Genomic DNA, 14,715 nt, shown 5'->3' with positions numbered 1-14,715 from the left:
AATATTAAAGGTGAGACACTGATAATAGTGTGTAAGCAAATAGTATCTTCCTTGCTATAATGCTTAATAATCACCTATTACCCTTCTGATCTCTGCCCTGCCTTCAGACCCAGATGATAAGAGGGGTTAAAGGTATAGATTTGTGTGTTCCCTGGCACCAGCTCTGTAAGGGCAGATAAATGTGTGACAGTCGTCTAGGACAATACAATATTTATACATCTCAGGCAGGGTTTTACCTTGACTTACAAAAGTGGGGGTCCAAGAGACTCCCAATAATGGAGTATGAGCTAAGGTCCTAGCTGGCAATATGAGGGTCATGTAGAAAATGAAATGGTGCAGTGTACTGTATGTTTTGATAATTGCTTTAGAGCCTGGAATTATTTAATGATCCAGTGGACAGTGGTCATGATTGATGGGTGAAATGACCGACACCCATAACTGCTCTTGACGCACTGTAGCAACAGTTGATATTAATGCGGGCTTGGGACACAGTATATTCTTTTTCTGCATCCAGTCTCAACATTTGTTCATACTGGACGTACATTTGTGCGTCCCATAAAACCCTGATTTCAGGTAAATAATTGAAATTTATGTATGGGAGGGAAACAGATATTTTAATCAATTAGTTTAAGTTTCTTTCACATGAATCATGAACCAGGCCAGACACATCACTGTAACCTTTTCATTGATACCTTTTGTTCATCAAATGCATAATGATTATGGCTTTTAGTCTGTATTTGGAGGGGATTTTCTCTGAAACAAACACTAACCTCAATTTGAATCCATTCTTTTTCTGTTTTACATAAGGTGAAGTAGAGACAGGGAATCAGTTGAGTGCAGGGACGAAAAGTTATGCCAAAATTTATTTAGATCACATTGAAAAACTATGGTTGTTATATCTTATCTGCACACTATTTTGTCAGCTTTTCCTTTAGAATGGATGTCAGTGTGGCATTGATGATTTCCATGTATTTGTGAGGACCAGGAGTAGCATGGCACACATGGTTTTATGTGCTAGAAATAGACTTGAGAGGATGCTGAAAGAAACGATTTTTGTTATTCACAAAGATAAAATTGGTATGTGTGTTTATTTTCCGTTATCTTGGAGATTCTTTTCTATGGCATATGAAACCGTACATATTTCCTCTGCTCAAGTTTGGGTTTGAATTCAACATTTTTGTGTTTTTAAATGAACAAATTGTCTCAATAACTGGATGACAATAAGGACATATCTCTTGAGGGCCAGAGGTTGAAACATGGTATTCCATTTCAATCTGCAAAACCACACCACTTAAAAAACACGAAATATATTTTGTATTTGAATGCTCAAGAGCAGTGTTACACTGGTAATGATGATGCCAGTAACTAAGGGCACATTGTCTGCATGGTTCTGAAAGATGATGATATGAACAGCACAACAATTCATTGCTTGTTTTGTAAGCCAAAATACAATAATTAAAGCAGCAAAAGATTTGTCACCAGATCTCAATGGAGGTCAATCCCAAAGAAAGAAACTCCAATATCAGCTAATAACCTTAGAACATTATTCTGAAAATTCCTTTTGTTTGTTCTTGTCTTTACCTTACAGAAAGTTTCTTTAACCAAAAATACAAACAGGAAGAGGTTTGAAATATGTATAGAAATTGAGCATGCATGGTATATTTGTAAAAGGGCAGTGGTATATAGTTATACCAAGGAATTCTGTTTGTCCATCCATCTATCCGTCCACCCTTCTGAGGAAATTTGTTTGTGCGGCCTATAGCTTGCATAAAACTAAAACATAGATTCTTTCAAACTTGGTGAACACTTTCTATACCAAATAGAAGAGGTGCAGTGCAAAGTTTGATTTCAATGTTTGAATTTTCTGAAAAGAAATACAGTTATTTTTCATTTCATTTCTCATAATGTTTTTCTAAAACATTTGTGTTATGCGACCTATAAATTGAAGACTATTGAATGGATTCTTTTAAAATTTAAGGAACACTTTCTATACTAATAGGAGAGGTTCATTGCAAAGTTTGATTTTGGTATGTATTTTCTTCTGAAAATATATGATTTTTTTCATGTTTTGAACATTGTGTGACCTATAATTTGAAAACCTCTTCTTGGATTCTTTTCCAGTTGGGGGTAACAGTGTCTATACCAATAGGAGAGGTGCAGTGCAAAGTTTGATTTTGATAAGTGGATTTTCTGAGAAAAAATTGCTTTTTTCATGTTTTGTACTTAGAAATATGTTGAAGTTGAGGTCTGGGGTATTAGTGAGCTCTGCTCACTTTTTGCCTTGTTTTATGTTTGGTTGATAATAAAATACTCATCTGTAAGACAAGGCCTTTGGTAGATATGATACTAATAATTAGTTCATTTTGGTTCATTTTATGCAAAAAGTGCAGCTGTGTAATTGCATGATCATAGCTCCCCCACACGCTACCCACACGCTGCAGTCCATGTTTTCATCAGCAACGATGTTTTGAATTCCAGTACTGCATGTTTTGTGTTGATGATCTCAACTATTGAGTGTATTTATAGCTGGCAGCAGTTAAACTTTATCAGTGTTCTCTCCTGATTCCATGGAGAGTATGGAAGCAGCTTTGTGGAAAACATTATCAGCGAAACAGTGAAAATATTTGATAATACTGACTGGAATTCTGAAGGAGGAAAATAAATAGCAACCAGATGAATCAAGATGTACTTGAAATATTATGCTGAAAGAACAGCTTGGATCATCAGATATTTAATGTGAGTAAAGCCTTGACAAAGAACGGACAGAACTTTAGAGGTTATAATTATTATTACTGTCTTAGGTTAGAAAACATGGCTCCACAAGTGCATTTTGACAGTTTATGTATTAAGAATCAAGAATCAAGAATTTTTATTATACAGAACACCCTCGTAGGGCAGGGTACAAACTATCTACATGTGGGAATTATTATAACTATAGACATGAAAGGTAGATATACATAATATACATTATATATATAAATATTACATATTATTTTCATTCATAGTGTACTAATGAGCTATATTCTGTGATTAATATTAAGGATGAAAGTCAAGGGATCCTTGTCAAATAGTCATGTATAACATATATGGTTAAAGAGTTCTTGCATGAAACGATATAGACAAAAAAACCATTGAGTCCACATGATCCAGTACTATTCTACCAGGATATTTGCACCATGGTCTGAGAAACACTTAATGCCATGTGTAAGATGGTTTACCTAACACAGAATTCCAGCCTGGCATGAGAGAGATGGATTGTAAGACCAGCATGCTGTCATGGTTCACCAGACATGATGTGTGGACACTGTCCAGTCTCAGGGCCAACTCACCATCAATAATGGCAGCTCTGACACTCTGGGAATGCACCTAAACATTCCATGTTGTCCTTTCATGCTTTTTCAGGGACCGGTCATCATTTATTGGGGGAGAGAGTCATCATGAACAATAACAACTTTGGCCTGGCCTAACAAAAAGACATAAATTGAAAACTATTCATTTTCAATCCATCTGTATTCATTATTGTATCTCATTAACATAAGTCATGGAGGTGTTTCATAAGCCTCATCACTGTAAGTAAAATGCCAACAACATACCTGGCACTGAAGATGGTCATTCTTGTAGCCATGCAAACAAACAACATCTTGAAGAGGTTTCAAGGTCAATCATCAGTGACCTCCTTTATCAGTCTCATCATGTACTGCCTACCATGTTGGTTGTCATGGAGCTGTGCACATCATCTGAGACTAAGCATTGAGTCCATTGTAAGTAAAGAAGCTTGTCTCTGGTCAAACCGGCTTGTGATGAAGGTCATGAAAATATTTGTAGTCCTCTATTGTAAATCATGTGGACATATCACATTGGCCTTGGGTCCGTAGGGGCCATGCCAGTGCCCCTTGCTTCTTTATCATGTTCATCAGGGCCTTTGACAGATAATTTGTCTCCCAGATAGGGCTGCAATATGGCTTTATTGCCTCTATTGCCTCTTTGGTCATTGTATTTGAAAGGGGGTGAGAACAAATGAACCTGGCTTATTACTGTATTGTATGTCAACACTGGTGTTTGGATAGGATCCATAACAAGAGACAGATGAGAATACAGTTTGTTTTATGTAGATGTTTTTTCTTCTATGTGCTTTTGCATGTAACAGTGAGGGAGTGAGTTTGTTTAAAGCAGCTTTGAACAATATTTCAGTTATATCAGAGCTTCATGTGGGAGGAGATCTCAAAGTGGTGCAGGTCTTTGTTGTTTTCAACTTTGGAGAAACCCATGAGCATAGGTATAGTGGAATGTAATAACTTCAAAGAATTTTGATGCAATGGTGGGATGAATTGCATCTGAAACTATTATTTTATCATAAATAATATATTCCAATATCAAGTTATTTTAGTTGTAATGTTTACTATAATATAATAATAACCAAAATCACATAGCACTATCTATTGCCGGGTATGTTTTGCATGTGGAACAATTTGATAAGTCACCGTTAAGGCCTCCAATGTTCTTGCTACAGCAAATGACTGAAAAAATGCAAATATTGTAATTACAACCGACAAAAGTTATATGTATAATATTAGGCAGAGCCTAAACGCTTCATAACTAACTGGAGGCCCATATCACTATTTAATGGTTCATATAAGCTGGCATTTTCATGCATAGCAAATAGAATCAAGTCAAAATTGCCATTTATCATTAATGAAGATCAGACTGGCTTTATGACAGGTCGCTACATTGGTGACAATATTCGCTTAATCTATGATGCCATCTCATGTACAGAAAAATCAAACATTCCTGGTATGCTTCTTCTTATAGACTTTGAGAAGGCATTTGATTCCATTGCTTGGTCATTTATAGACAAATCTTTATCCTTTTGGGGATTTGGTGAAAATTTAAGGAAATATATATCGGTATTTACAATGATATAAAAAGCTGTATGTCCATCAATGGTCAGTTGTCATCTTGGTTTAATATCAGACGCGGTTGCCGACAGGGTGACCCATTGTCACTGTATATATTTATTCTCTGTGCAGAAATACTAGCCAATATGATCCGCTCTAATAGAGATGTCAAAGGTATCCTGGTGGACGGTAGTGAGTATCTTCTTAGTCAGTATGCTGATGATATGGAAATATTACTTGATGGTAGTCAGTCCTCCTTTGTATCATGTATTAACTCTCTTGATTGTTTTGCCAAAATATCTGGTCTTAAGATTAACTATAATAAAACTCAAGTTATCTGGCTTGGCTCCAAGAGAGGTTGTAAGGAAAAGTTCAAAGATGATTTGCCTGTTGGTTGGAATCCAGAAGAGTTTAGAATTCTAGGAGTCAAATTTTGCACAAATCTGAAAAAAATGGTTCAGTTGAACTTTAAAGACAAATTATTTGAGTTAAAACAGATTATGAATAGGTGGATGAAACGGATAGTTACACCAATTGGTAGGGTGGCAATCATTAAATCCTTGTTGATTTCAAAACTCAATTATCTATTGTTATCACTGCCTGATCCCCCAAATGATTTTCTTGTTACTTTAAATGCTATGCTTTTTAAATTTCTTTGGAGTGATAAACGAGACAAAGTAAAGAGGATTAAAGTTTGTCAACCTGTTAAGCAAGGGGGCTTAGGTATGGTGAATATCTTTTCATATGTAACATCTCTTAAGGCCACATGGATAAGGAGACTTGTGTCCTCAGGTGATCCAAAATGGAAGCACCAATTTAAATCTACATATCCTTATTTGTGTAAACTTGGTGAGTTTGGTGTGACGTTTTTTGAAAGAAAATTATCTTTGATAAGTAATGAGTTTTGGAAAAGTTGTTTTCAGTCATTTATAGTGCTTGATAAGAAAATCAAGCCAGAATCTTTCAGTAGTTTTTTAACTGAACCAATTTTTTATAACCCTAATATTAAAATTAATAGGAAATCATTTTTCTTGCAATGCTGGTTTGAGAAGGGCATCTCCCAAATTATAGACTTGGTCAAGGTCAATAAGGAGTTTCTGTCATATGAGGAATTTAATGATATGTATGGTATTTGTTCATCCTATTTGGAGTTTTATGGTGTTGTTAGCAGCGTTAAACAATACCTTGGAGCTCTAAATTTAGTTAGAGTTCCAACAGATTCTGTGGAGGATCAGCGCTGTGTGGTAAAAACTATTTGTAGTTCCAAGTCCGGTTCAAAACATATTTATTTTTCATTGGTTTCTACAGAAGTAAAAACTAAAGGGCAGGAAAAGTGGGAATTACAATTTGGAAACTTAAATTGGAACAATATTTATAATAAAATTTTCAGTACAACACAGGATGTCAAACTGCAATGGTTTCAATACAAAATTACCCACAGAATTCTCACCACTAATACTTTTCTGTATTTACTCAATTATGCTCAGAATGATTTGTGCTCCTTCTGTCACAATGAAAAGGAAACAATTACTCACTTGTTTTGGGAATGTGATGTAATAACACAATTTTGGGATGAAGTGTCATTGTGGATCGACCAGTGCTTTCATGTTTATAATATGACATTTTGTGCAGAATTGATACTTTTTGGAGTTAAAGAGAACATAAAAACAGATAAAGTGTTTGATTTACTTTTACTAATTGCAAAATACTATATTTATAGATGCAAATTCCAAAATACAAAACCTTATTTTCATGTTTATAAAAAGGAAGCTTTTTCACGATACAACATTGAAAAAGATATTGCTTTCAAGACAGGTAATCAACAGAAATTCTATGGTGCTTGGATGCTGTATCATCAACTTTTCGAAAATGAGGAGCAGCTTTCAATTTAATTTTTGTTTTGTACTTAAGATTTTAATGTTTGAGACCATGTACTTTCCTAAACTGCAATATGATATATAAACAAGAGTGAATGTGTGAGTGAGAAGTATGTTATTTTCTGTATAAAAAACAACAAAGTAAGATGTACTGATAAGTTGTGCTTTATGTCATGGGCTTTCTGCTACTCTGGGCGGAAGCCCATTTATGTATCAGGTGCGTCTTTCTAAAAACAATAAAAGAAAAAAAAGAAAAAAAAAATAATATTAGGCAGTTACCTGGTTCGAGGAATGTATCCACATAAAGGACCAATATTCCATACAGCTGAAGCGTACAAAGACACTTGTTTGATGTCTTTGTGACATTGTAATATTTTAAAATATATATAGCATTTGGGGATTATCCTTTCTTCATCTCACAACTGATTACATTAGTTTGTTTCCGGTGTTTCACAGATGTGTCATATATCTCATTGGTCAGCTGAGATAGCTCATGGGACAACTATGTTCATGATGTCCACGTTTCTTTAAAAAAATCTATTGAGTTAGATAACAATGAGCAGTCAATCAATGAATTCTCGGCTGATCCTTTGAACAAATTATTATTGTTTTTACATAGGTACTTCATGCCCAGATATGGGTGTATTCCATCTGTTTTAGTAAATAGTACATATGTAAACATTTACTTTTGACAATTCCACTGTGCAAGATAACAGTGATTGATGAAACAACATACGATTGGTTAATCCTTTGAACAATGTTTTTTTTAGCAACTCAACTGACCATTTCTCTCTTGCTGCGCTGCCACGTGCATATTAAATAACATGTAATACATGCACCACATCCGTCCTGGATTTAAAACCCAATCTTAGATTAAATATATACCCCAGACTAAAAACAAAACAAGTGCAAACCACTGACTGCATTTTTTCCTTGACACCCTCAGAGGCAGGGGCACTTTATTGAGTTATTTTGCATAGTCTTTGTGGGGTCATCTGACTGGTTCCACCACTAATTATGCCTGTAATAAAGTTATTAACTGAGCATCAAGTGAAAGAAGACAAACACACAGGTGTGGGTTTATACCATGAAACATGGATGACAAGAAGGGATAGTAATTGTTGTATTATATACAATTTGCCTGAAAAATAAGGGTCATTGCTGTTTTGAGAATATGAACTTGACTTTATTGTTGCAAAAATAATATGTACACGTTTTTGCTGTATACTAAACTATATAATTGTACATACACAATTACACAAGCAGATGGATTTTGCAAGGTTATAGTAAGCATCGTCCAATCAAATGCGAGGATTCATGGGGAATCCCCCTTGCTGTCATTGAGGTGGTCCAAAACCTAGTTTGTTGAGTTGCTGACACTAATTGGTATCTGGTGATTACACAGGCTAATTAAAAAGGCACCAGCTAGACGACTGAGAGTTGGGGTGTTGTTTCCGTTTAATAGTAAGTTTATGTGTTGAAATTGTTTAATTTTTTATACCACCACCTGTATTGGACATTAGACCACATTTTTTTTAACCAGCAAAAACAAATAACAGAACTCACACTGCCTTGGTGTGATATGGCTGTAATACTGGTGGAAGCAGCATTCTTTCAAACTCACTCACTCACTCACCTCTGGTGAATGTTATGTAAGGTAGCAAAAGCATGTGTGTATTGGCAGGCTATTTGTGTGTTGTTTTTTGTATGTTGTTTATTTAATTTTGTTAACATGCACTGCATGTTCAACATAGGCACCCCATATGTTTCAAAACTTGATATATACATGTATATAGTTTATGGTTGGAAACGCCTCAACATGAGTCTACAGTATAGCATAATGAATTACGTGGATATATGGGCATACCTTTTCAAAATTCCTGAATACCTCCATGTAGAATACGTTTAAGTTTCATGGCATGGCTTCCTGGGGGTGTATCCTCTGACACACTGATCCAGGGATAGAAGAGGGGATCTGATGAAGGTTAGAGTGCCTCCACCTGAATGAGTGCACAGAGGCAGTTCTAGATGGCCTGTGTCTATTTTAGTTGTACCAGAAGATAAGCAGAGCCCGAGTCAGCCACCTGTTGAGGTATGACTGGGGAGATTGGGGGTGTTTATACCCTCCACAGTGAGGCACATGATAGAGGAGCATTAATGTTGTGGAAAAGAACTTCGTCTTGTCTGGTCATGCATGTTCAAATGATGTTGTACCACAACAGTGGTGTGCAGTGTTTCTGGAGAAACAGATGTTGCATTTGGTGTGATGTTAACGCATGTGGTGCATTTATATAAGCTTAAGAAGCCTTTGAAAATATTGCATGAAAGTTTAGCTCTATTCTGCAATAGCAGATTTAGCACCCAAGGCACTTCCGAAATATTAGTTGCTTTAATGTTGATATGTGTGAGTAGGCTTTTGACATTTAGAGAGACATTTAGAAATTTATAATAATATCACAATACCATGCCTTATTGAACTGTCACTCAGTCTTAAAAAGTCCTTAAAATTTGAGTTTCATCCTTAAAATGGTAAAATGGTTTGAACAATACTCATAAGCAACAGTGAAATATATCACTGTGCCATAGTAATGTTCTATTTTTGTACAATGTACTTGATTCTTGATTCTAGGCGTAGATTTAATAACAAATATTTCACAATAATCAAAGGCAAGTGTAAAACATTGTTTAGTCATAACATCTAACAGGACCAACAAGTCCTATGTACCAGGATGAACAAGCATCAGTTGACATTATTTGGTAGTGTTGCCACATACAAAAAGGTATGGTTGTGCAAACAAATGATTTGCATTTTGTGGCTGATCGATATGTACTCACATAATGAGTTATGAGTGTAGCTTACAGCTACTGAACATGATTGATAACATTACTGGTTTGTGTTATATTATTCAAACAAAAATTAGTTTCTGTGTACCATCTTGTTGAGGCAAGAGAGTTAACTTACTAAAAAGGACCAGTTTCAACCCTTGCGGATCTAGGCTGGAATTTCTAGGCTCGATCGTAGTGCCACCAGTGGCTATTACAAGTTACGTCCCTTCTGAGTCCCTCCTATTGACCAATCAAATTCCCCCTCTCATATCCATTGCATTTGCTTGAAACAAAATAGCAGCACCCTGTCAAGACAATCTAACCAATAATCAAGACCTATGTTGTAATAAAAGGGTCTTACTTTGCAAAGTGCATCAAATAACGTGAGCACCTTGATTAAGAGATTTGGAAAATATCTGCTGATGCCCAGTTGGCGATACACATACACTGTGCAAATCCTGTACAGCAGTTTACGAACCAATTGTTGATTTCGTTGTGATTGTGATTGGACTGTGCATAGCCTCATTAGTTCAGCCAAAATATAACTCCATAATTCCAGCCTAGTTTGGCAAGGGTGGAAACTGGACTTTATAGTCAGTTAATTCCCTAAATGCCTCTTGAAAGTGCTGTGTACAAGTTGTATCAATGTTTCGTATTGACCGTATTAGTGAGTTAGTGAGTGAGTTTGTTTTTACGCAATATTTCAGCAATATCACGGCGGAGAACACCAGAAACGGGCTTCACACATTGTACCCATGTCGGGGTGATGAGCGAACGCTTTAACCACTAAGCTACCTGACCGCCCTTGACCGTATTAGATAGTGAACACAAGAGTAGCCTTTTTCGCATTGACATTTGTCTGATGAAAAGTATATAATTGAAAACTGCTAGAAGAAATTTGAAGTTGATGGTTGACATAAACATGCAGATGCAATTAATGATACTGCTAGTTTGAGTAATGAATAGCTGTCATGGTGTCTTGCTGACATTGGATGTACAAAGTGTATAAAATTAAACAGTATAAAATTTCCTGGAGGAATGAGACAGGGAGGACTTGTTGCCAAATGTTTTGTCAGAACTAGGAAGATCTGTGAGAGTTCATGGAAAGCAGCAGTTATACACTGCATCAAAATGGAATAATAACTGTTCTCTTTGTTAGAAAGTCAGACCACAGACCACAAGTATTGTATAGTTAACATCCTGCACCAAGACTGCAATATCTGCACATATAGTTATATTTATAATAGTCGAGATGAAAAGAAATAGGCAGATCCAGCTAAGGTATCAACTGTTGGAAAAAAAGGGAAATTAAGAAGAAAGAATTTTATTGCGTATCAAAACATTTTATTGATTTTAGTCTAGCTTGCTTAATGTGTTAACCCATCATTGATTTCTATCCCTGAAAGTCTGGTTAAATGTAATATGTTTAGACCAGTAATGTTATCTATCGTGTTTCTAAATGTATTTTGTAGGCTTGGTTTGAAACTGGCTGGCTGGCCAATCATTCAGTAAAGGATTTGCTTCGTGACTTCTGATGTAAACTGGCTATAAGATGAGAGCCATAATTCATTGTTTTTGTCTGAATCAGCAAAGTTCAGAAGTTCAAATTAGACAGCCAAAAAACCCTTTTTTAATTTTGGTCAGCAGTATAAATACGGCTGGGCTGGTGATGAGTAACAAGTCAAAACCAGTGCCCCTACTTCCAGGAAGCTGACAGCTGTAAAACAGCTGGGGGCCAGTCATAAACAGAAATGCTGGAGGTCACTGGCTTAATGCAATGGTTCATTTTACACCCCTCAGATATGTCATTTTAACACATGATGGGTAATCAGCTCATGTAGCCATTCAGATGCAAAAGAGCAAAATAGCAGCAGTGATACAGCTACATTATTGTCAATAAGAAGTCCTAGAGTTGGTGTAAGTTTCTAGCAAGGTCCTTGCCTGAATTTGTAATGTGATATGTCTCTATGTGCGAGCCCCTTCCCTGTCCTCCTCAGTGTAAACAGTGAGCATCACACCACACAGAGAGTTGTCTCTGCCCTCACTGGAAGCATATCAAAGGGTAAACATGGTAAACTGGGGTGATATACAGTGTATAGTGCATACACACATAGAAATGGGTGGAACTACGCCAGCAGAAGTCTTTCTTTGAGAAGGCTGACCTTTTCTTTGACAATAGATCCTTCTTCTTGTGTTTTGTGGGTTACAATGAATGGTTTGTGTTCAGTGTATCAACTGTTCCTGATACATTTATACAAAAATAGTGCAACTGCATTGTAGCTCACGTGGATATGTATAAAATGTCAACAAATCAAAACTACTCATAAGGGGGCAAGTAGACCAGAATTAGGGATGAATCCTCTGTTATATACAGTAGTCAAAAAGGTAATAATTTTTTACCAGCATACCGTATATGACCGGGTATAAGCCAAATTTTGAGGACCAGAAAAAAGATTCTATAGAAAGGGGTCGGCTTATCCACGGGATACCATTTCATGATAGTATGTACACATCAAACAATAAAATAATCAAAAATGTATTCATCGAAAGTAAAGTAATGGTAAAGAAACGTATAGGTTGGATGTACCATCTCCACACTTTCTTGGATAAGTGTGACATTAGCCAATCTTCATTGACTTCAAAATCAATAATCGATACAATTCAGTCTAAAAGTCAATCCTCTATTCCTTATCTCTCTTCAAGATTCATCAACAGATACATATAAAGGTATGGGAAATAAACTATGGACATTAAGATCAGTGAAAAAATTAATAAAATTAGAACCTTATCTCAGCCAGTCAGCTCAGAAAATATTGTGTGAATATCATGGAATTAGGAAGACACTCCTGACCTCCAGTACCTTTAAATCAAAGACTTTGTTTCTAATTGGGCCATTATTTGAGATGAAAACATGATATATTACACTGTACCAAACATTATAAATCATCAAAGATTTCTTCTCTATAAAGTACAAGTCAAAGATTGTAATAATTGTAGGCAAATTGATAAAAATGATATATTCTTATACATTTTAGCAAATAATGACGTCAATACTATTATAAATAGTATGTCTGTCAGTCTGTACAAATCTTATATTTTGATTATTTCTTTTAAAGAAGTAAATATGCTCTAAGCAATTGTATGCATGTCTACAAAGTTGCCTGTGTTCCGAAATGGAATGTTATTGCAAAAAGTATATCTTATTGTGGCAACACAACAAATATTCCTGTGAGCATTGATATTCAAATATTTTATGCATAAATACTGAGGATGAAAACCTGACACCAAAATCTCGTGATTTGAACATAATATGATGTCATCTTAATGACAAACATACATGCGTGATCATAAAAAGGTCAAGATATGATTCGGGGAAAAGCGTTGCAGGTTTTGAGTTGCATAATTATCTAAACAAATACCATATTTGTGTTCATTTTGTACAAAAGTTGAAGAGTAATGGTTGTCAATATGGTTGCTGTGGTGGCCATATTGAAAATTGGATTCAAACAGTTTGAACAAATTCAGGTGACATCATTAGTGGGAGCTAGTATGTGAAGTTTCAGTTTCACTGGTCCAGTGGTTTGTGAGGAGAAGAACGTTTATGATAGACAATGGATGATGCACAACTGACAAACAGGTCACAACATACATAGCTCACTTCAATGTAAATCAAGTCAAAACTTACCATAACTTAGCACAGGTTATAACTGCATCAGACAATCATATCTATTTTTTTATTTCAGTCAAACCCCATGTGTCAAACTTTGATGTGTCAAATTTACCGTTGTCTAAAAGTAAAAGCTTGGTCCCTGCATATTCCTTCTTTATTCATCAAATTTGGTTGAGTCAAACCTTGGATAAGTCGAAGTATTCACATAGGTCCTTTCAACTTGGACACCACAGTGTTTGACTGAATATATATGTTACTTCCATAACATGCTTTATGTTTTATGCTTGCTTTCTGTTGTCTTATGGCTTGAGGGGCTAAGGCGTTGCGATTCGCTGTGCAGAGTTGCGTCCCTCGGGCACGCCAGAAACCTATGATTGTGGGTTCGAATCCGGGTTCGCCCCAATTATGTTTCTAGGTATGTCAGCACCATACCCGTTCTCATTGGTTTCACCGAAGTGGTAAACGTCTGAGACCTGCATCACTTCGGGCTGACACAACGCGATATAACTGGAACACTGTTAAAAGCGGCGTTAAACCCAACTCGCTCCATCACTCTTATGGCTTGGTCAGATGGTAGGTAATAAGGCCAAGTCATCTATGTGTCAAACCCTGGATAAGTCAAACTATTACCCTGGTCCCCAGGCATTCAAGACAACAGGGTTCAACTGTACATTCTTTGCTGAGAGACAGTATTTTTTTTCCTTCTAATTTCTTCTGTTTTATTTCAGATTTGGAAAAGCTTGCCTTGATGATTGTGCCAACAACTTGTGTATACTTATGTGCCAAAAATGAAACTACTCAAGGACCAGAGGAAACTGAACAAATTTATAATTATGACTTTTGTACATATGAATGAATTAATGTTCTAATGATGCCTTTTTACTATTCCTGATGAAATATATTTTTGATCAATTTGAAAAATAAATGTTTTTGTTTTTTCAAATTTGTTCGTCTTCTTACTGGTGTGTTTGATAGTCCAATGTCAATAGAATGAACAGAGTGGATCAGTTGTGGTAGGTTGTTTTTATTTGCCTCTTTTACATATTATATTCATAAATCCATAAGAAATACATGTAAAGTACAGTAAAGTCCTACCATTCCCCCTACTGTGATGTGGCTATCAGTTGCTCACTCACTCAGAATGTGTGGAGAGGTATTCTCTACACTCACTCACTCACTCACTCACTCACTCACATGGAATGTGAGGACAGGTATTAATACGGGGTGAGGAAACTTTAGTTATATATAAAGTGGAATCAGGCAGAAAGCTGCATCTTTGTGCAAGTAAGAGCATGTTTCTACAGAACCCTAATGTATGTGTGCAAATGTGGACGTTTCTTCACATCTTGCCTATGAACAGATTAAAGTTACCGAAATAGAAACATAGCCATGAACTCACTTCTGACGCATGTCTGTATTTTTAAGATAATATTTCACATCTGAATAC

At 35.9% G+C, this 14,715-nt stretch overlaps 1 protein-coding gene across 2 annotated transcripts in view; it reads left to right on the top strand.

Moving 5' to 3' along the window:
- The window catches only part of LOC124141134 (microsomal triglyceride transfer protein large subunit-like), a 48,380-nt gene extending 34,169 nt beyond the window's left edge, over positions 1 to 14,211 (top strand). For both annotated transcript variants that reach the window (XM_046509039.2, XM_046509040.2), the window contains exon 19: positions 13,997 to 14,211. The gene's annotated coding sequence lies outside the window, so the exon portion shown is untranslated. The remainder of the gene's footprint in view (positions 1 to 13,996) is intronic.
- The last annotated feature ends 504 nt before the right edge of the window (positions 14,212 to 14,715 follow it).

The sequence above is a fragment of the Haliotis rufescens genome, unplaced genomic scaffold (genome assembly GCF_023055435.1).
Source record: "Haliotis rufescens isolate VD_foot unplaced genomic scaffold, xgHalRufe1.0.p SCAF_11, whole genome shotgun sequence".
Taxonomy (NCBI): Eukaryota; Metazoa; Mollusca; class Gastropoda; order Lepetellida; family Haliotidae; genus Haliotis; species Haliotis rufescens.
This window is presented reverse-complemented; position numbering and strand designations above follow the sequence as displayed.